Here is a 20988-nt window from a genome sequence, read left to right as displayed (position 1 = left end):
TTGCGGGAGAGGGCATCCGCCCTGACATTCTGCTCTCCTGGGATGTAGTGTATGGAGAAGTTGAAGTTCGAGAAGAACTCCGCCCACCGTATCTGCCGCTGGTTGAGCACCCTGGCAGTTCTCCAGAACTCCAGGTTCTTGTGGTCTGTGCACACCTGGATGGGGTGCTTGGCGCCCACCAGGAAGTGTCTCCAGTGCTGGAACGCCGCGTGGATCGCAAGAAGTTCCCGATCAAAAACTGTGTAGTTTCGCTCGGGCTGGGTCAACTTCCTGGAGAAGAAGGCACAGGGTCTCCACTCTCTGTTGGCGTCCAGTTGCAACAAAATGGCGCCCACAGCCTTATCAGAAGCATCTGTTTCAATGCGTAGGGGCGCGTCCTGAACCACGTGGAACAGGTTCTGGTCTGAGGCGAACACCCTCTTGAGGCTTTCGAACGCTGCTTGCGCCTCTGGTGTCCACCTGAACTTCTGCTTGCCTCTCAGGCAGTCAGTGATGGGAGCCGTAACTCGAGAGAAGTTCTTGATGAACTTCCTGTAGAAGTTGGCAAAGCCTAGTAGGCGTTGGGCATCTTTGCGCGTCCTGGGGCTGTGCCAGTCCAGGATGGTCTGCACCTTGTCCTTGTCCATTGCCAGCCCCTTGTCTGACAGCTTGTAGCCCAGGAAGTCCACCTCCTTGGTGTGAAACTTGCACTTCTCCAGCTTCACATACAGGTGGTTCTCCTTCAGGCGCTGTAACACCTCCCTGACGTCCTTCACGTGCTGCACTGGGTCGTTGGAGTAAATAAGGATGTCATCCAGAAAGACCAAGCATTTCCTGAAGAGTAGGGACCCCAGGACGTGGTGCATGAAGGCCTGGAAGCATGCTGAGCCCCCTTGCAACCCGAAGGGCATCACCAGATATTCAAAAGAGCCCAGAGGCGTGAACATCGTGGTTTTCCACTCATCGCCTTCCCGGATCCTGATCAAGTTGTACGCCCCCCTCAGGTCTAGCTTGGTGAAAATCTTGCCTCTGCGTGCCGCTGTCAGGAGATCATCCACTCTGGGCATGGGGAAAGCCACTGGCTCTGTCACCGAATTCAGCCGTCTAAAATCCACCACAAGACGGCGCTGTTGCGTGTCTTTCTTGTCCACCCAGAAGACCGGGCTGCCCCCTGCTGCCTTGCTTTCTCTGATGAACCCCCGCTTGAGGTTCTTGTCGATAAAAGCGCGCAGATCCTCCAGTTCCTGGTCTGACATGGCGTACAGCTTGGCTGGGGGTATAGTTGCCCCAGGCACCAGGTTGATCTGGCAGTCAAAAGGCCTGTGTGGGGGCAGGTGGTCGGACTCCGCTTCACTGAAGACCTCCTGCAGGTCCCAGTATGGTTTGGGTATCGCCTCACCCCCTTTGACGTGCATGGTGGCCACCGTGGCTATCGGAGGCCCCTCCCCTGGTTGGTGCTGCATGCAATGTTCCAGGCAAAAGTCCGATCCAAAAGTGATGCATCTCTGATGCCAACTTATGGAGGGGTCGTGGCGCGCCAGCCAGCTCATGCCCAAAACGATTGGGGGGTCTGAGATGGTGGTGACGTTGAATGCCAGTGTCTCTGAGTGCCTTCCAACCGTCATTCTCATGGGGGGGGTTTGATGAGTGATGGCCCCTCCCAGCAGCTCTCTGCCGTCAATGGTTGCCACGTGCAGAGGAAAATCCAGCTGCAGAAGCTGGATCTGGTGCTCTTCTGCAAAGTTTCTCGAGAAGAAGTTGGCTGAGGCACCACTGTCAATTAGGGCGAGGACCGTCAATGGATAGCCATTTGGGAGCGTGAGCGTCACTTCTAGAACCACTCCTGCTCTGGGAGGGGTGGGCTGGCTCTGCTCCTCTCTGTGCGGGTGGGTGGGCTGGGGCTGTTGTCTGCTGACTGTGCCTGGCTGCCGCCCCTTGTCTCCTGCAGCCAGGCTTTCCCGTTTCCCTGCTGTGGTGCTGCGTCAGTGGGGGAGGGCACAACCGTTCCCGCCTTTCCTTGCCACTCCCTGCGATGTGGGCAGTCTCTGACGAGATGCTGGGGGGAGTTGCAGAGAAAGCAATTCCCACCCCTTCCCTCCTTGCGTCTTGGCGCCGCTGGGGTTTGAAAAGCCCGCGCGCGCGCGCTATCAATCTGCATGGGTTCCTGGTCCTGACTGGCCCCAGGCGTGGCTTGAAAGGGTTGTTGAGGGAGTGGCTTCTCCTGCGACCGTGGGAACCAAGCCCGCTTTGCGCGCGTTGCTTGCTTGTCGCTCCATCTGGATTCCTGCCTCACCCCCACCGCCAGAGCCGCTTTGCTCAGTTGATCCATATTACTGGGCTTTGGACCTCTCGAGAGCTCATCCTTCACCTCCTCATGCAACCCCAAGTAAAACGCCGCTTGCATTGGGGCAGACTCCAGATCCCACCCCAATCTGTGCACCAGCATGGTGAATTTCGCCCAATACGCGCGAACTGTCATATTTCCTTGGCGTAAATTATGAAGTTCCTCCTTAGTCTGGTCCATATGACTATCGGACGAATACATCGTTTTCAAACCTTCTAGAAATAGTTTGACATTCTTCATGCAAGGATTCCTTGTTGCAATTAACGGTCTTAGCCACTCCCTGGCCGCCCCTGTAAGGTGCTCCACAATAAACGCTACTCTGTGCTCATCATCAGGGAACTCATCGTGGTGCAGCTCAAGAGCATACACAATCTCAGTCTCAAAGCCCTGAAACTCCTTCGGGTCTCCATTGAACTTGCTTACTAGGGTCCCGGCTCTCCTTCCTGGCAGCACTTGGACTTGGGGTGCCCCTCCCGCCTTGTTTTTCTCTGCATCCAGCTTGTTTTGGAGGTCTACCGCCACCGCCCTTAAATGCTGCTCTTTTTCCTGGAGCTCTCTCACCTGTTCCGCAAGTTGTAGCCGGTCGTCCTGGACCTTCTTAATCTCCTCTTTAGCTGCCTTCAATTCTCCCTGCGCCTGCAGCGACAGCTGTTGCAGTTCTAGCTGGGCTTGCTCAGCGATCTGCCGCCACTTCTCCGCCTCTGACACGCTCATCCCGGCAACTCCAAAGTAGCCCAAAAATGATTAGGAGGTTGCTGTCACAGTGGCCGGAGTGGACTACTTCAGAGTAACGACGCTACGCAGCTCTGCATTTTATTCTTTTATTGGTGCTGCGTATTTACAGTGCTCAAGTCATTGCTATTTACACGGAGCGATGTTGTCAGTCGGTTTCAGAACCTCCTAATGGCTTTTGGCGCGTCTTTCTCCAACACAAAAGCTTTGGCAGACCCATCCTCTTGCCCCTCCTCTTCCTGCGTAATTCTGGAGTTGGGGGGATGGGTCTTCCCCCCTTACTTGCCCCTTCCTGTCCCACCTGGGACCCTGGCTCCTCTACCTTGCCTGAGCCTCGGACACGACTTCCTGCTTCCCCACTGGAATCGGAACTCTCCCTGCTTTCCCCTTTGCTCGGGGACGGGCTTGAACTCAGGAGGGGAGGGACTTCGCGATATCCCCTGTCCCTCACAGAACCTATCTTCCAAAAAGGTCACCATTCTGGAGTTTTATTGTTTTTATCGTTTGGAATGCATTTATTACCTATTTAATAGGATGCATTTGTGTCCAGCTACAGTATTAACCACAGAACGGTGCTTACTGAGTTTGACTTTACTACTAGAAATCCCAATGAGGTTTTAGAGGACAATACTTCCAGAACACAAGCTCATTGTTGTCTATGTGCTATGTATAGTGGCTGACCTTGGAAGCATAGCGTTGTAGACTTGGAAGGGACATTGAGGGTCACCTAGTCCAACCTTCTGCAATGTAGCATTCTCAACAAAAGCCTACATGACAGAAATGGAGGCAGTGAGAGATTTTATTTTCTTGGGTTCCATGATCACTGCAGATGGTGACAACAGTCACGAAATTAAAAGACGCCTGCTTCTTGGGAGAAAAGCAATGACAAACCTAGAAAGCATCTTAAAAAGCAGAGACATCACCTTGCCAACAAAGGTCCATATAGTAGGAAATGGGAGATTGGCAGTTAGATAATGTGATGCACTCCAGAATATAAACCATAGATAGAAAATATGATTGCAATGTATCACTAAAAGAAAAAAGGACCTAAGAGTTCAATAAAATGAGTATATGCTAATTTATATGTATAGCTGAAAATTATTTATTATTTAATAGAAATTGAAATGCAGTGGTTTACCATAATGGGAAAGGCTATATGACCAAGTGACTTGCCTGTTAAGCCTGCTGCTTAGGTCCTAACTGTGGATGGGCAACTTCAAGGCCCATACAATTGCTTTTTAAATAATTCTTTATCTTTAAACCAGACTTGGGCCAGGCAGCTCCTCAAACACGATTCTGCTTTCTGGCAACCATTCAAATGGAGGACTGTCCTCTTTATATTAGGTCACAATGCTACCCTGATAAAATAGATTGATTTTACTTCATTTTCTTTAGAACGGGCTTTAGATAGTGTTCTCTAATATCAGAATAAACCTGACATTCAATAATATAGTGAGGTCAAGATCTCTGTGTGGGTTCCTTTCACCAGATTTAGTGGGGTTATTGTCGATGATTCAGTTAAATATCAGTATGATTCTGGTGATGAAAAGCAAACTAACAGCAGCTTAGAAGAATACTGCTTTTTAGGAGGCTCTAGGAGATTGATATATACTGACTAATGCTTTGGATAATTCTTTTCTCAGAAAGATAAATTAGAACAATTACATTTAGGTCTGCAAGCCATCTTTAGAGCTATATATAATTTGTTAGAACTTGAAATATTGGGTTATAGTCAACTAAATTTACTCACAGTAGACCCATTGAGATTAATGGACCTAAGGTCTACTTTGAGTATGACTCACTTTGCCAGTCCCCTGACTCCCCCTTCTTTTTGTGGCTACCGGAGATTATCTCAGAGATTCCTAGACTAATGGGTCTGTTTTCAGTAGTTCCTCAGCTCAGGAGCATGGCTGCCAAGTCTCCTGCTGAAAAATGTGGGATCAGCAGTGGCGCGGCACCGGAAGGTGCGTAGAAGCAACTTCGCTGCCTGATTTCTGGTGCCCAGGCATGGCCAGAGCGGCACCGGAAGTCGCTTCTACGCATGTCCGGACATCTACGTGACTTCCGGTGCCGCACTACCCATGTGTGGGCACTGGAAATCGGGCAGCGCCAGGACCCAAATGGAGCCTCCCTGACAGGTAGGAAATCCGGGGATTTACGGGATTTTTTCCAACCCGGGCTGCCAGCGGGAAACGGTTTAAAATACAGGGGTTTCCCGCGAAAAACAGGAGACTTGGCAGCTATGCTCAGGAGGATTGGTAGCTATGCTCACAGACAATCCCTGCTGGGATCATGGCACTGGGTATCTTAATACTAAAGTAACTAGGAATTTGGATGATACTATTTCATAGTCAATGCTACAGAGACTTCATGCTGACTTTAGATGAATATAAAGAATGTCCCTCTGGTGAATCCATCTTGTCATCATTAGGAAGAATGACAGCTGAGCATGAGGAACAATCTTTTTTTTATAAGAAGGTATCAAATAAAGACAAAGCAATCCAGACATCTCTAATACCTGAGGCAATAGATGATCTGTGCTTGGTAGGGTGCCCACAGGAAGAGATAGCCTTACTAATTATTCACAATTGGTGTGTGAGGAAAATTAATGGTTCCTTTATGGGAAAAGAAGCCTTATTTCAGGAATTACAGTGTTTATGGGGAATTCTCCTGAGCGAGGCGATTCATAATGCTCATTTTCCAAATGATCTCTTTTCATCAATGACATTGTGACATCTGAGTGATAAAAATTATTTCCTAATGCAATCAGTAGTAGAAAAACTCACCTTTTACTATGCAAAGATTACATGGCTCACTTTTACCTAAGCTTTCTCTGGTCTTTGCCTCACACCTACCTCATCAACTGAACTTCCCGACTGCCATTATTTCTCCCCAAAGACAGCTATTTGTCCCTGCCTCCATTGACAGTGAGCTCCTGCCTTTTCACTGACTAGTCCTTCTAGCCAATCAGAGACTGTTGTTTCCCAGACCAATCAAAATGCTAGTCCTCAAAAATATGTCTGATCCAGGCCCCATCTATAAATTTAAATGGCAATTGTCTTTCTTGCCTTCCTTTCCCTTTTCAGAACCTGTAACCAAGCAACTACTTCTAAGTAGGCCTGCAGCAGCACAAGGCTTTGACAGTTACATGAAACTAATGAAGTTCCAGCTCCAGGACCCCTAATCTTAGAAGGGCCCCAGAAGTGATTCAAGTCCAACTTGCTTAAATAATGTTTTCAAAGGTTCCCTAATTTTCATACCCCTCTCCATAGAATCCTAGAATAGTTAGAAGGGACGACAATGATCTAGTCCAGCTTCTTGCAGTGCAGGAATATTTCACCCTACTTGGGGCTTGAACCCATGACCTTGAGATTAAGAGCCTCATACTTTACCAATTGAGCTATAACTCAAAAACTATAAGGCATAGGAAATTTATATTCACATCAGTGACCTTGATATGTGAGATAATCCAGTACAGCCATTTTAATCAAAATATGAGATGTAGTAGCTTTTAAAAAAATGTGATCTACCATGGAGCAAACCCATTGAAGAAGATAACAGTGGTTACCCAGACCTCATTGCTGATTTGTGAAGAGGCCCCCAATTCAGTTCAAGCTTCAGGGCCCCAAAATGTAGGCCCACCACTGCTGATATCCACAGAGGTCACAGAAATATTTCCCAAAACACAAACAAACATTTGTATAGACAGCATTTCTCTATTTGGCAGCATAGATTTGATGATATTTTTTTTTGCAAATAAATAAATAAAATAAAATAAACCTCTCAGAGAATTATGAGGACATTTTAAGATATGATCTTTCCTTGCCTAGCATTTTCTTATTATCATAGTATATTTATACTTCATGAATCAAATGTTTTGTTAAGGAGGCATCTAAGTTTGAGAAATTTGCTGTAAGTTCCTTCCGATCCAACTTCGAGTCAGTTAGATGACAAAATATCCTGGAATTCAAGAATTGTGCTTGGCATACTTGTCCGGCACTGACAAATCACAAGCTTGTTCTCCCTTGCTTTTGCAAGCACTTTATTTCTTCCCATCTATTTACTATACCCACTGTCACTCTGATGAAATCACTGCAAGTAGTCTTTTGAGTTAGTCAGTTGATAAATCACACAGCCCATTTGGTATGCAGAATGGCTCAATAGCTTTAGAGTGACTGAGTGGCTTACTGGTGGGGGAGAGAGAAGAGTGTGGTTGAAATAAAGAGTAATTAACTTCTAAAATATTAGCAAGATCAAAATTAATGGTTGTGGCACAGTCAGTGGCTATAATTTGACATTATTTTTTAATGATAAACAATGTAAAATGGTGCTAACAATGATGTACTTCATACTGGCTAATTGACATTTACAATTATGGCAAGCCGCTTTTGGGGAAATTAGTACAATAATTGAATTTTGCCTCCTTCATTTGTGGCAATAGATATTGAAGCACTTGGGCACCCTGGACCTATGGTGGATCATTATGGTTGGCACTGCCTTTCTGCTTCCGCTTGTACTTCAGTAGGCATCCTGTTTTTGGGGAGAAGCAGCAGATGCAGGTAAGGAGAGAAGCCAAGTCCAGGGTCCAAAGAACTATGAGACCAAGAGGTTTTCTAAACTCCCTGCATTCAAGAAGCAGGCCTCCTACATTGAATAGTCAAGTGCTTTGAAAGTAGGAGGAACTCCGAGACTGAGCTTTGAGAAGAGTACGGATATTAGCGGTTTAAAGAAAAATTCTCATGATTAGAGCAACCTCCTTAAAAATGAGCTCTTTAGACCAATTAAAATGTAATTCTGGTTGGAAATATCCTAAGGTGACCCTTACTCCTTATACCTAGGCAATGAAGGGACTCTGCTGGACATTTTGTTCAGTAGGTCCAGGAAGCATCTCTGAGTTTGGTGGTCCATGTCAATATATTCAGGAACTGCACAAACATCTGGATTCCAAAACACATACTTTCTCTAAGGTGTGCCCAGTGGACTCGTTCAGAGACTAAGGGTGTGTTCACATAACAACCTCAGAGCACAGAGAAGTTAATGTTTCTTTCTGGTGTGTTCCACAGCTCCTAGTTGTTCACATCAGCACATGCTTCATTACTTTGAGATTCATTTCTTTTTGTGTTGATGAAGCAGAGATGTCTTTACTCCAGGCAAAGGTGTTCACACCTTGGCTAGAGATGAATTGTTGTTGTTGTTTAGTCGGTTAGTCGTGTCCGACTCTTCATGACCTCATGGACCAGAGCACGCCAGGCACTCCTGTCTTGCACTGCCTCCCGCAGTTTGGTCAGACTCATGTTCGTAGCTTCGAGAACACTGTCCAACCATCTCATCCTCTGTCGTCCCCTTCTCCTTGTGCTCTCCATCTTTCCCAACATCAGGGTCTTTTCCAGGGAATCTTCTCTTCTCATGAGGTGGCCAAAGTATTGGAGCCTCAGCTTCAGGATCTGTCCTTCCAGTGAGCACTCACGGCTGATTTCCTTCAGAATGGATAGGTTTGATCTTCTTGCAGTCCATGGGACTCTCAAGAGTCTCCTCCAGCACCATAATTCAAAAGCATCAATTCTTCAGCGATCAACCTTCTTTATGGTCCAGCTCTCACTTCCATACATCACTACTGGGAAAACCATAGCTTTAACTATACGGACCTTTGTCGGCAAGGTGATGTCTCTGCTTTTTAAGATGCTGTCTAGGTTTGTCATTGCTTTTCTCCCAAGAAGCAGGCGTCTTTTAATTTCGTGACTGCTGTCACCATCTGCAAAGGCTAATAGAGATGAATTATGAACGGCTTAAGGAATTCAATTGATGTTGGTTTGAGAAACAGTGCATCACATAGTTATATTTTATAACAAAGTATAGGATATATCATATTTACTTGAATCTAATGCTCACCTTTTTTGGCGAAATTATGTGCGAAAACTAAGGTGTGCATTAGATTCGATGGCACATTAGACTCAGTAAATACGGTATATGCTTTTAAAACCCAACTGGAAATGCAGTGAGTACGCAGCAAATAGGAGTGTGAAGACAGCCTAAGTGACTATAGAGTCTTAAAAATACGCAATTTGGTGCTTTTGAAATTTGATTGTGATTGGCGGTTATTTTTCAGGTGAAAAATACATAATTTTCTTTCTTGTTTCATTTCTGTAACTATTGCATAACCTCTCTTGTCAAAATAGCACATTTTCATATGAAAATTGAATAATAATAAAAAATCAGCTCAGCTCCAGTTCTGAGATAACCTAGGCCTGGTTAAATGGCTGTTATATTTTTATACTGGAAGAGACATATTCAAAATAGATTAAGCAATAGCTTGCTCTTTAAAAAGACAGAAAATGGCATTACATTCCTAAATCCTCATTTTTTTCAAAGACTATATTAATTCATACATCAAAGCCCACAGTTTAAACTGCTTTTGTGTTTCACAGTGTGATGTATATTAGACAAAAAGAGACTAGAGCTTGTTATGTTAATGAAAATAGTGTTTGGTCTGAAATTCATCGCCAAGTGCCTAATGATATGTTCTATTGTGGCACATCTTGTGGCTTATAAGCATTCTTTTCAGAAGAGATTTCCCTCACCATAAATCCATGTGCATATAATTTTGAGGAGAAATAAACAAGGAGAGAACTTTAGGTTGAAAACTGATAGTGGTAGACATATCCTGGCTTATCCCTGAGACAGGCGCAGAATAAATCAGATGCCACACTAGGAAAACGCATCCTGATTCATGACTGTATACTATGTGTATTTGTTTCTGATGTCTAGTTATTTAAACTGTAAAGCTAGAACTGTTTTATCCCTTGAATATGAAAAATGATAAAATCTCACAAGCTGCATAAAGATAATATTCCTCCTTTATAACATAAACACATCTATGTTTACTTTCCTTCCCCTGTACTTTAAAATTCAGTGGGAGGGAAGTGAAAAATAGAATATTCTTGTACAAAGCACCTGTCCATATGATTTGAAACGTTTTCAAGAAAAAAAATACAAACGCTCCTGGAACTTGGTCATTTCTTTAGTTTTTGACAGCTAACAGGGCACAAAACACTAAGACTAACACTAACAGGGCACAAAACACTAAGACAGTCTTTGTCAACCTGATACCATCTAGATCAGGGGTGGTGAACTCCCAAGAGACTGCGATCTACTTACAGAGTTAAAAACTGGCAGTAATCTGGGGGTTTCAGGTCAAAGTTGTTGAGCTTTTTTTGTGGAGCTTCTTTGGGGGAAGCCAGTGATCTACTGATGATCTACCACAGACCTCCAGTGATCTATTGGACGTGCCTCATCTAGATGTTTGCGACTACCAGTGCACCGCAACTTACCATGAACACACCTCTTGTTCTCTTAGAATGGTAATGGTGCCTACTTGAGAGATGCCAGAAGCCACCTGAGAGGTGCTGGAACTCAGTTCCAGTGACTTCCAGCTGGAAAAAACCCTGGGGACTACAATTCTCATCCGCAAAGGCCAGTGTATGTTTTACTATGTCATCTGTGGCCTAAATCTGGCCTGCCTCAGTTGTGGACTACCAAGCCAGACACTAGCTTTGTATTGTAGCCTGCCTCCTACTTGCCTAATCTCTTATGTTTGCAGTCCTATGTGGGCAGCTGCAGGAAACAGTATAGTGAAACCCTCATGACCCACCATACATGGCTGGCGGCATTTGAGCCTGGGCTCAGTTTCGTGAGCCACAAGCTGTGCAGCTCTTGTTGCAGTTATTAATATGATGCATTTGGAAACACCTGCCCGTGCAATTTGCAATTACATGCCTACAGCTTTCAGGATTTGACTTCATTTGGAAGTCTGATTCATCAAAGCAGGACCTGCAGTTAAGCTGTGCTATTGACCTTATTTGTATTCTTCTGTTGGGATTTCTGAGTTAATTATACATTTTGCACAGATAAAGGTTACTGGAGAGCTTTAAAAAAACTTTTTGAGAAGTCTAAGGAGTAAATGGAAGGTGAAATTTGAGATACTAATAATTAAATATATGTCTCTATTTCAATGGCAAATGTATCTGTGTGATTGTATATGGAGTTTGAATGTGGTGCCCAACAGCTTTCCATGGGAATCATGCAGCCCTCAACTTATGCAAGCATCATTGAAACGATTGGGAGCAATCACAGGAACATCAGGAAGATAACCTAAAAATGGATTTCCTGTGTAATAGGTGTACCAAATATACACAAAAAAGACACAAAAAAAGAAGCATTTCCCCATCTGATGAAGTGTGCATGCACACGAAAGCTCATACCAAAATAAAAACTTAGTTGGTCTTTAAGGTGCTACTGAAGGATTTTTTTTTTATTTTGTTTCGACTCAGACCAACACGGCTACCTACCTGTAACATTTCCCCATGGTTGCTCTATTTTGTGGAGCAAAAGTTTGGTCCAGGAACAATAAGCAGAATATTGAGGTCCAGGTTCTGTCAGCTCTCACAAATATATAGCTATTAGTATGAATGGATTTTACACAATTATTGGAGGGCCAGCAATGGTTTCTCTCTCAAACTCTTCCCCATTATCTCCACAGTTTCATTTGCATGTACTCTATATACAGTACAAAGGCCTACATTAGGACAAGTTGTTTTAAACTGTTTAGTGTTGTGTTTTAATGTTGACACCCTGGGACCTTAAGATGAAGAGCAGGTAACAAACAAACAATACATAAGCTAACAACTTTTGCAAGCAGGTGTGAATAAATGGACCATATTTATAAATTCTTCTGCAATTAACTGATGTCTGAAAAGTGCTTAGATTTCCTGTTCTGTTCCCTTCTTGGAACCCAATGCGCAGAACACTGTCATGCCAACCAACTGGAAAATATTCAGAGAAGGTTCATGTTTTCTTTAACTCAAGAAAGTGCTTCTGCTTCATGAGAAGATATACCTCTTACTTGGAACTAGGGATGGAAGAGAAATATGTTTGGTCTGAGACTGAGTTTTAAAACTGACCTAATTTAGCACTCTCTGGATTTATATACTGGTTGAAATGCATATTTCAGTTGGGTTATGCACTTTTCTGAATTTTGCGATGCATTATTTTGTGATGTGCAGTGAGGGGAATGCATTGAAAGGCATAGAAAAAATGTGTATTTTAAGGGGAATTTGCATATAAAAAGGTTTGCAAAATATAGACAATTTAAGGGAAAATTTTACTTGCTTCATACTTTCCAAAAAAATCTGCTAAAATTGGGATGAAACGAATTTATGATAGGGAATTTTCAAAACTGATATAGAATGTAAATTAGCTAATCCATCCATCCTACTTGGAACTAAGGAAGCAACTGCAGAAGACATAATGGAGGTGGAGTAGTGAGAAATGCAAAGTGAAGAATTATGTGTTCCCTGGCAAATTATTACCATTTCTCCTGCACAAGGCACTTGGGAGGCAGCTTGCCATTTCTATATGTTTCTGCTACATTGTAACCTTTATTCATTCCTCCCATAAATCACAGGACACTGTTTGCTGACTAATCTAGCTTCCATCTCTTGCCCACAGTTTATTGTCTTTATATTTCAGCCATCATCTCCTTTCTGCCTGCTTTGTTTACTGAAAATTCAATACACTATTGAGTAGAAGTTGTTTAAAAGATCAAAACAATGTCAGTGATTAAAATGATGATTTTGATCTATTGGGTGCAGATTTTCTGTGATGGGATGAAAGTTTGTTGGCACAAAATGATTCTGTTCTCCCTAGGCATTCTCTTCTAGGAGCTGAACTTCCTTGAGCATAATAATAAAGTGAGGGAAATAACTGCAGTAATAACATCTGACATTTTATGATGTTGCTTTCATACCCAAGGGTTCCACAGTGATTTACAAATGAGAGGACCGATTCTGCAATATTCTATGTTGTATGCATGGATCTTTTATAGCTGGGTGCATTGGGACCCCAATAACCTCCTCACAGTAATTATATTTATGATGACAGAGTCTATACAACAGTCCTGGACTCGGTTCTTCTTGTGCTTGTTGCACCTTTGTGATTTACAAGATTAAACATTGCAGGGCGGATTCAAAATCTTCACTTTAATTAGGATATTTATGGTCACGTCTATGGCTGCCAAACTACAACACAATTGTTGTACAGATCATTCCACTTTAGTTGTAGTGGTAATGTTTTCTAAATATACAAAGCTCAGTCAGTCACTTTAATCATTTCCCCGAGCTCTTATCTGATAAGGCTTATCACAATAACTGTCATTATTTACCAGGGTTTTTCCAAGAGAAAATCTCTAAGACATCGTTTTGACTCTATATAGGTTTGAGTCTTCCATATTAGTTCCCAGGCATTCTTCTATAGAGATGATGTAGATATTTGTGACTTTTTGCCCCAAATCAAAACTGCATACAACATATGCTGTTGCAGATGAAGGAGGTTTGATACTATTTTCATTGAATCTGTGGTCATAAAGCAATGACTTGAGGCATGCAATGATGTGTGATTAAGCAATCGTGCATGTGATGTCTATGCTTTGGAATAGGGGAGGTGATGCTCCATTAATAATATGCTCAAGCACAATAAAATAGTGGATCAAATCTGCATCGCAAAAATAGCATGCCTGCTTTTGCTTATGCTTTTAAAGATTTGGTGCCTATAGGTAGGAAGGCAGAACTATCTATGGGAATAAATGGACAGTCACTAATAATTATTTATTGAATAAAACTGGGAGCAAAGTATGGACTAATGCTACTTTTTGTTTTCTTTATATTTACCCATTCAAATGCACAAGTCATTGGGGAGGATAATATCTAATAATCATCAAAATATTGATCAGATACAGATTTTAAGGAAGACATATGAAAAGTTCTTCCCAAGGGGTACTCATGTTACTTCTTGAAGCAGAAATAGCAGGGTGTTGTGGCACCCAGAAGACAAAGATTTATTATAGCCTAAACTCATGGGTTACAGTCCATTTCATCAGATACATAAAGAGTTATCCTGCACTGTTGTTCAAATATATCTGATCTGGAGAGAAAGGGTTCATATGCCTCTGGTGAAATGGACTGTAGTCCACAAAGCACAGACCATAATAAATTTTAGTCTTTAAGGTATGTTAATGCTCTTTGTTATTGTTACTAAAGCTTCTGTATTGGCTTAAAACCACTTAGGGTAGATCATTTTCAATCTATTTCCCTTCCATGTGTTTCATATCTTATACCCTAATTTTATTGACATTTATGTTAAAACAAATTCCACCGAGCTAATTGGGACATACTCCCAAGTAAACAAGCACAGCACTGCAGCATGACATGATTTATTCAAAGCAGAGGTGTTGAACACACTTTGTGAATGAGAATAGTATATTATGCTAAAAGAAGGCTTAGTTTGGTAAGTATTTTGTTTCCCTTAATTATAGGAAAAGACTGAACCTACAGAGAAGTGTAAAAACAAAAAAGAAACTGGCTGAAAAAGACAGTGCAGAATATGCACAATGAATTATCACCTTGACCAGGATTATAACTAGAATTGAAAATGAGAACAAGAGTGGAATTCATATCCATATAAAGCCAATTGCAATGAACCTCAAATTATTTTCAGTGAAGCTAATGAGATAAACTGATATTTTTTTTATCTCTTTTTCGTTGAATAACTTAAAATTTAAGGCAACCTCTCCCTATCTGCTTCAACATTACAGAAAAAGAGAATTCACAGCTTATATTGGGGTTGACATACAATATGATTAAGCAGCACAATTCTAGGCATTCCTACTGAATCCAATGGGGCTTATTCCCAGATAGGTGTGCATATTATTGCGGTCTAAATTATATTTTCCACCAGAGCTGCAAATTCTTGTTAAGCAGGATCAGCTTGTGCACTTTCCTCATCTGTGTTCCATGTTAGGGAATGTCATGCAGTTGGGTCTATGCAGGAAAAGAAATGAAACTGGGTTTTCATATCTTAGGTCAGCTTAGGTCCAAATGGATGAATCCAATTGGGCACAGAATGATGCATAAGAAACCGAAACAACAATAACAACTTTGTGAAGAATGCTGGAGTAGTGAGTGGCCTATGGCCTGCATAGCCCCTTACCAGTTGATGGGTTCTCTCCATAAAGCATCCCAAGAAACTTAGGGATCCTGTGATTAATTAGCAGACCTACTGTACTGAAGCAGGACTTCAGCTGTGCTGGACAGCAGGCAGAAGGAGGGAGCAATGAATGAATGGGAAACAGGCAGGACATCTATCTCTTCATTGCATAGCTGACCCTGTTTGTTACTGGATGTGATGAAGAGAGGATGAAGCACTAGAAACTACCTTATGACTGCCTCAATGCCTCTGAATCAAAGAAATGGGTCTGTTGTATTTCTACCTTCTCAAAGGATGGCAATTAAGAGCTCCTTACATGGTGTCCATTTCTCATATGAGTAAGCTACCTGTTTCCTAGATCACAAACACCCTGTAGGGACCTTCTGCAGTAAAGTCCTCATGAGATTTCTGGGTTGATGCCTTAGCCAGAAGTTTAGTGGTAGGGCCAGCTTGCCTCATTCATGTGGCAATATCCTCTTTGAACCTTTCCTCCCACCTTCTATCTTATTTTGATCTTCATCCCTTGCACATGCATCACCTTGCCCTCGCAATTGAGGGAGCTGGGGTTGCACAATGTCAGCATGCCATGGGGTGTGATGGCATGTTGTGCGGATGCCCTGAGGCTTGCACATGTCACATGCATACCATGCAGCATGCACGCATGACTACCACATAACTTTGAGGCAAACCGTCCCCTTCACTGACAATTTTTGCATGCCCCACCCAAATGGCACGCCTGATCCCTTAAACACATGGGTTCTTCCTCCTTTCTGGGACTGCCCACTCAATATTCAAACATATAAGGCAGCAACCCTCTCACTTGTTTTATGCTGACTGAGTCAGTAATCATGTTTCTTGATGAGAGCAGTAAGCATCCTTAACTTTTTTACTGAAAAGAATTTGTCACTAAACCATGTTGAATTCAGAGCACTGGAGCATATGGGGAAATCCCATACCAGGATGGAACAAATCTGCTTTTTCTTGTTTTTCTTGTGCCAAATTATCTTTATGGCCACTGAAAGCCTTGAGACATTTCACCTGACTGCAGTTCAGCAATATGTTTTTATGCTAAGCGTATATTTCAGTTTCAGGGCAACTAATTTTATTTCTATACTGTAATGGGTAATATATAACATTAAGTACCAAATCTCCAAAGCCATTTGGTCTGTCACCCATAATCACAATTTGTTGGCTCACAATTTGGCTGGTTGTAACTCCTTGTTTTGCCATGTCAGTTTGCTGATAGTTGCCCACTTGGAACTGGTACATCTTAGCAATTAAGAGAATGGATTAAATAGATATTAACTAAGGGTACGTTATAGGGCAGATTTCAGCCTGAAAAAGAGGAAGTTGCGAGAGAAGAAAGAACCAGAAGTTGGAAAACAAGCCCCAGATCTAATATGAATTGGGGAATTAAAACCAAATCCTCTGCTAAGGAAAAGGGAGAAAGAGAATGGATTTCAGATGTCCAGAATGCCTGTAAAAGAGATGTTGAGTGAATCCCAAACATGCGCAATGCTCATGATTCTGCTGGTAAGACCTGCTCAACTGTGGAATGGATTCCCTTGGAAAGTGGTAGGTTCTCCTTTATTGAAGGTTTTAAAGAAGAAGTTGGATGGCCATCAGTCGTGGATGCTTTAGTTGAGATTCCTGCATTGTAAGGATTTGGACTAGATGACCCTCAAGGTCCATTCAAATGCTACAGTTCTATGAATGTATCTAACATAGGTTTGCCACTTAGATCAGACAAAAGGTACATTAAATCCATAATCTTGCTTTCCACCATGGCCAGCCAGAAGCCTGCAAGCAGAGCATGAAGTCAGCATCCTTTTTCCTATTCTTGATCTCCAGACACTGGTATTTGGAGGCAAAATACCACTGAACTAGGAACTCCATAAGTTAATGCCCCATTTATATAATTTTCTGTGGCTTTTGGGGAGAGAATTCTAAGACTTCTGGTAGGGGAGAGGGTCTCTTGCCTTTTCAAATAACAGATAGCCAAGGATGGTTTTCCTTTTCACCTTTTTTTGGGGGGGAAACCTTACAAGCGCTAGTTCAGCATTTTTTCCTGGGGACAAAATGCTGCTAAGAATGATGACAGTAAGTTATGATGTTGCATTCCCATTCTGCAACAGACTCTGGACCATGCGACAAAATGTTTAGAAAACCATAATTGTTTTGTTGTGATTTTTATTGCATTTCAAACACATACTGCAAAATATTCAGTGTGGAACAGACAGACCAGAAGGAAGAAAGCATAATGGGATATTTAATGGTAAGCCAAAGAAATCTAACAGAACTAAACTTTCATTGAGGAAATGATAAAGGAAAAGCAACTAGATTCCCAATGGGAAAGATAAAACTCATCTCCTTCTTTTGTAGCTAGAGGAGGATACTCAATTAAAAGAGAATAGTGTTTCTGACATGAAAGAGTATATATAATTTAAAGGAATTAGTTATGCTTCCCTCCCTCAGCCCCATTTATCTGAAGGTCAACATGAATATTTCAGACAATGTTAGGCTCTCTAAAGAGCAAAAAAATATTGGGGGTCTAATTCATGTTAAAATACTCTTGAAAGAAAATATTTGTAATGTCACATACAACTGGGGCCAAACCATTTCATCTGCTTTTCAGGGGAGAAAGGCAAAATGACAGCACTGCATTCCTTGCCTTAAATAAAAACCAATAGCTGTTCACATTCATATAACTCTAAGCAATCTCTATGTCTTGTAAACAGAAAGTGTGGCCAGTTGCCGATTCCCCACCAAAGAGTGATGGCAGAAGTGCAACAGAACAATACTACCATTGCTTTTGGGGTAGGGAGGGGAAGGCACCCGAGCCTCTTAGTTGAGCTATGAACCAAAAGCCCATGGAACAAGCCAGTGATCAGGGCTAAGACATGTTTGAATTGAAGGGTGAACTCGAGTGTAGAAGCAAATGTCAAGACTGATGGACAAATGGACTGAGGGTCAAGTCAGAATTGAAGAATAGTCAAGGGTTCAGAAACACACAACAGCTACATTATGTTGCCCAAGCAAGGCTTTAGCAGGACAGGTAGCCATTTATACTTCACCCTGTGCCAAAGCATCCAATGGCCATCTTCTGTGGGTGGAGCCACTCCTGGTCCAGAAGGTTTGTTACTGAGGTTTTCCACCTGCAGTTCAGTGGTTCATCACAGGAAGTCACACGGAGATCAGCTTCTGATGCTCCATGCCATTGGACATTGGCATGACATTTAAGTATCCACCTAGAGATGGTGAAACTTTTCAATACTGCATATATTCTAGGTGAGATGTACATTTCGCTTGGAATACTACACATGATTTCCTGCAATTATGCCCCACTGAAGACAGTGCAATTTGCTTTTGAGTAAACAGGCTTGAGATTGAGCTGTGAAATCTTCAATACTGATGTGAAACCTGGCAACTATCTAGGGTGGGCTTTATGATTCAAAGGTCATAAAAAATATTATACGGAGGCAGATGGACACACACATGCAGTGAAAATACCGAAAGACATATTGTATCTTGAGCAGGCTTAGTGGTCTGGAACAAATGGTCCTTCATGTCACTGTTATACGTGATCTGTCAGAGAAGCAGGTTCACTGCTCTCCTAAGCTTAACATAAGTGTTAATGCTGAATAACACCAATTTGATTGTCTTCCAAGCCTAAATTTCGATCCCAAGACTAACCACCTTACCTGCCAGCCCAGATCATGGGATCCCTGGTGCCCGTTAATCAAGCTGTCATGAGATCCTGGGTGTCACATGTAAGTGATCTAGTAAATGCACCTCGTGGATATAAGCCCTAGCATTTGTCTCAGAGAGGTTGATATTCAGCACAGACCTGAAGGGATTGTTTACATGCTGTGTGACCCATTGGCCAGGTTGGGGGATCTGTCTCTCTGCTGCTGTATCTTTGGGGCTCCCAGCAGCTGAACAGAGGGGTTATTATCTGTTGACTTGGTATGTTATTCTATGCTTGCGTACAATATCCCTACAGCTTAATAAAATCTTAGATTTCTTTATCACTAGTGTTTTGTGTTTGCATCCAGAATCCCTGAAAAAGTACCCCCTCCCCTTGGCAAGACAACACACACCTTAAATTGGCATCTGCAAGTAGAGTATGAATAAAACTACATCCAACAGATCTGCAATATTACAAACTAAAAATGCCTTTACAAATGTTTTTTAATTTAAAGAAAGTATGCATGAAGTTAGAGGTGCTCATTTAAATACTCTTTGGCTTACTAGACATGAGGACAAAAGTTATTCATACTTTTATGGAAACACATAGGCACAATGCATATCTCACCAATCCGTCCGACCCTGCACTTATCTCTGTTCACCAGAATGGATATAACTAGTAATAGAAATCTCAAAGACGACAGATCAACAAGTATAATGAACCAGAAAATCCAACATCCTTACTTGGCAATCTTCTGTCTCTTCTCTTGTGAGAGTAACAATAGATAGTCAAGAATAGGGTTCAAGATTTCGTGAATTGAGGAAACATCTAATTGTAGGCATTAACTTGCTGAGCTATGTATTAATCCAGAATCAGTACTTCTTTTTCAGACAGCTTTTGACTCAGTAATTCAAGAGGCTTCTGTAGTTGTCTGTGCTGGTAGCAGCCATTGCCATTTATAGGTCTCCGCTAAGAAGCTGTCTAGGACCGAAAGTAAATGACACCGCAGTAACATGAGAAATCCAGAAGAATCCCCCAAGACTCTCTAATCAATCACTGCAGAGATGGCAAGATTGCAACCTTATATTCTATCCCATTGGGCTAAATTCTGATGGTACCTGGGTTAATCCAAGTCAAATTGTAAATCTGATTTGATTAACATTTTAACTCAGAGTTACACTGGTACTGCAGAATCAGAATCTATTTCCTGCTCCCCATTTAACAGCATGCACTGCAGCATGTAAGTGGGTTTATCATATTTAAACTGCATAACTACGTTGCGAAAAACATTCTGAGGAGACTGCAGAGTATAATTAGGAGAATTGTTTTAATTAAAGAAAATAACAGAAGTTACATTAATTCTACAAAAAGTTACAAAAGCATGACCCATTCAGTGACCCATCCACCAGGGTACTGAGAGAAGTACACAGACCTCCCTATATACTATATCTGATTGCTGACACAGCTTAATTAAATACAAACTTAACATCACCTGTTGTACTGCCTCACAACTGCAAAACTATGTCATGACAATTACTTTTGGCTTTTAAAGAGATACACATTCTTGTGAAACAGTAATGAACCTCAAAACTTAAACCATTCAACAAGTGGTTGTGTCAGGGCAGAGCCAGGACGCTCTGAGTCCCCAGACATAGATGAGCATGGGCGCTTAGAGACAGGAGCAGAAGAGGAATATGTGTATGCGGAAGAGGAGGGAGAAGAGGTCAGTGGGGCAGTGTCCACTCCAACAGGACCCGAGAACCAGGAAGAGGTGGGGGTGAACAGGCTGACTTACAGGCACTGCAAGGGTTAACCTCGGCATCAGATGGGGGCAGCAGATTTACGACGACTCCCACGAGACACAAGACAGGGCCAGAGGCAAGGCTCTAGGTTCCTGCACTTTAGGTGATGGAGAAGGAAGAAGAAGTCCTTAGCTGTATCTGAAGTGAGTGATTGATGGATTAATCACTATGCTTTCTGTATATAAAGGTAAAGATAAAGGACCCCTGACAGTTAAGTCCAGTCGTGAACGAGTCTGGGGTTGCAGCGCTCATCTCGCTTTACTGGCCGAGGGAGCCGATGTTTGTCCACAGACAGTTTTTCTGGTTCATGTGGCCAGCATGACTAAGCCGCTTCCGGTGAACCAGAGCAGCGCACGGAAACACCGTTTACCTTCCCGCCAGAGCAGTACCTATTTATCTGCTTGCAC

General features: G+C 42.5%; 1 long non-coding RNA gene across 1 annotated transcript; it reads right to left on the bottom strand.

Annotated features, from left to right (window-relative positions):
- Positions 1 to 8546: 8546 nt before the first annotated feature.
- LOC132592681 (uncharacterized) lies at positions 8547 to 19702 on the bottom strand. Its single transcript, XR_009558216.1, has 3 exons — positions 19523 to 19702; positions 18166 to 18339; positions 8547 to 8816 (listed from the first exon to the last, which is right to left on the bottom strand). It is a non-coding gene; the product is annotated as an uncharacterized LOC132592681 (long non-coding RNA).
- Between the last annotated feature and the right edge of the window lie 1286 nt (positions 19703 to 20988).

This window comes from Zootoca vivipara, chromosome 9, assembly GCF_963506605.1.
Source record: "Zootoca vivipara chromosome 9, rZooViv1.1, whole genome shotgun sequence".
In the NCBI taxonomy this organism is placed as follows: domain Eukaryota; kingdom Metazoa; phylum Chordata; class Lepidosauria; order Squamata; family Lacertidae; genus Zootoca; species Zootoca vivipara.
This window is presented reverse-complemented; position numbering and strand designations above follow the sequence as displayed.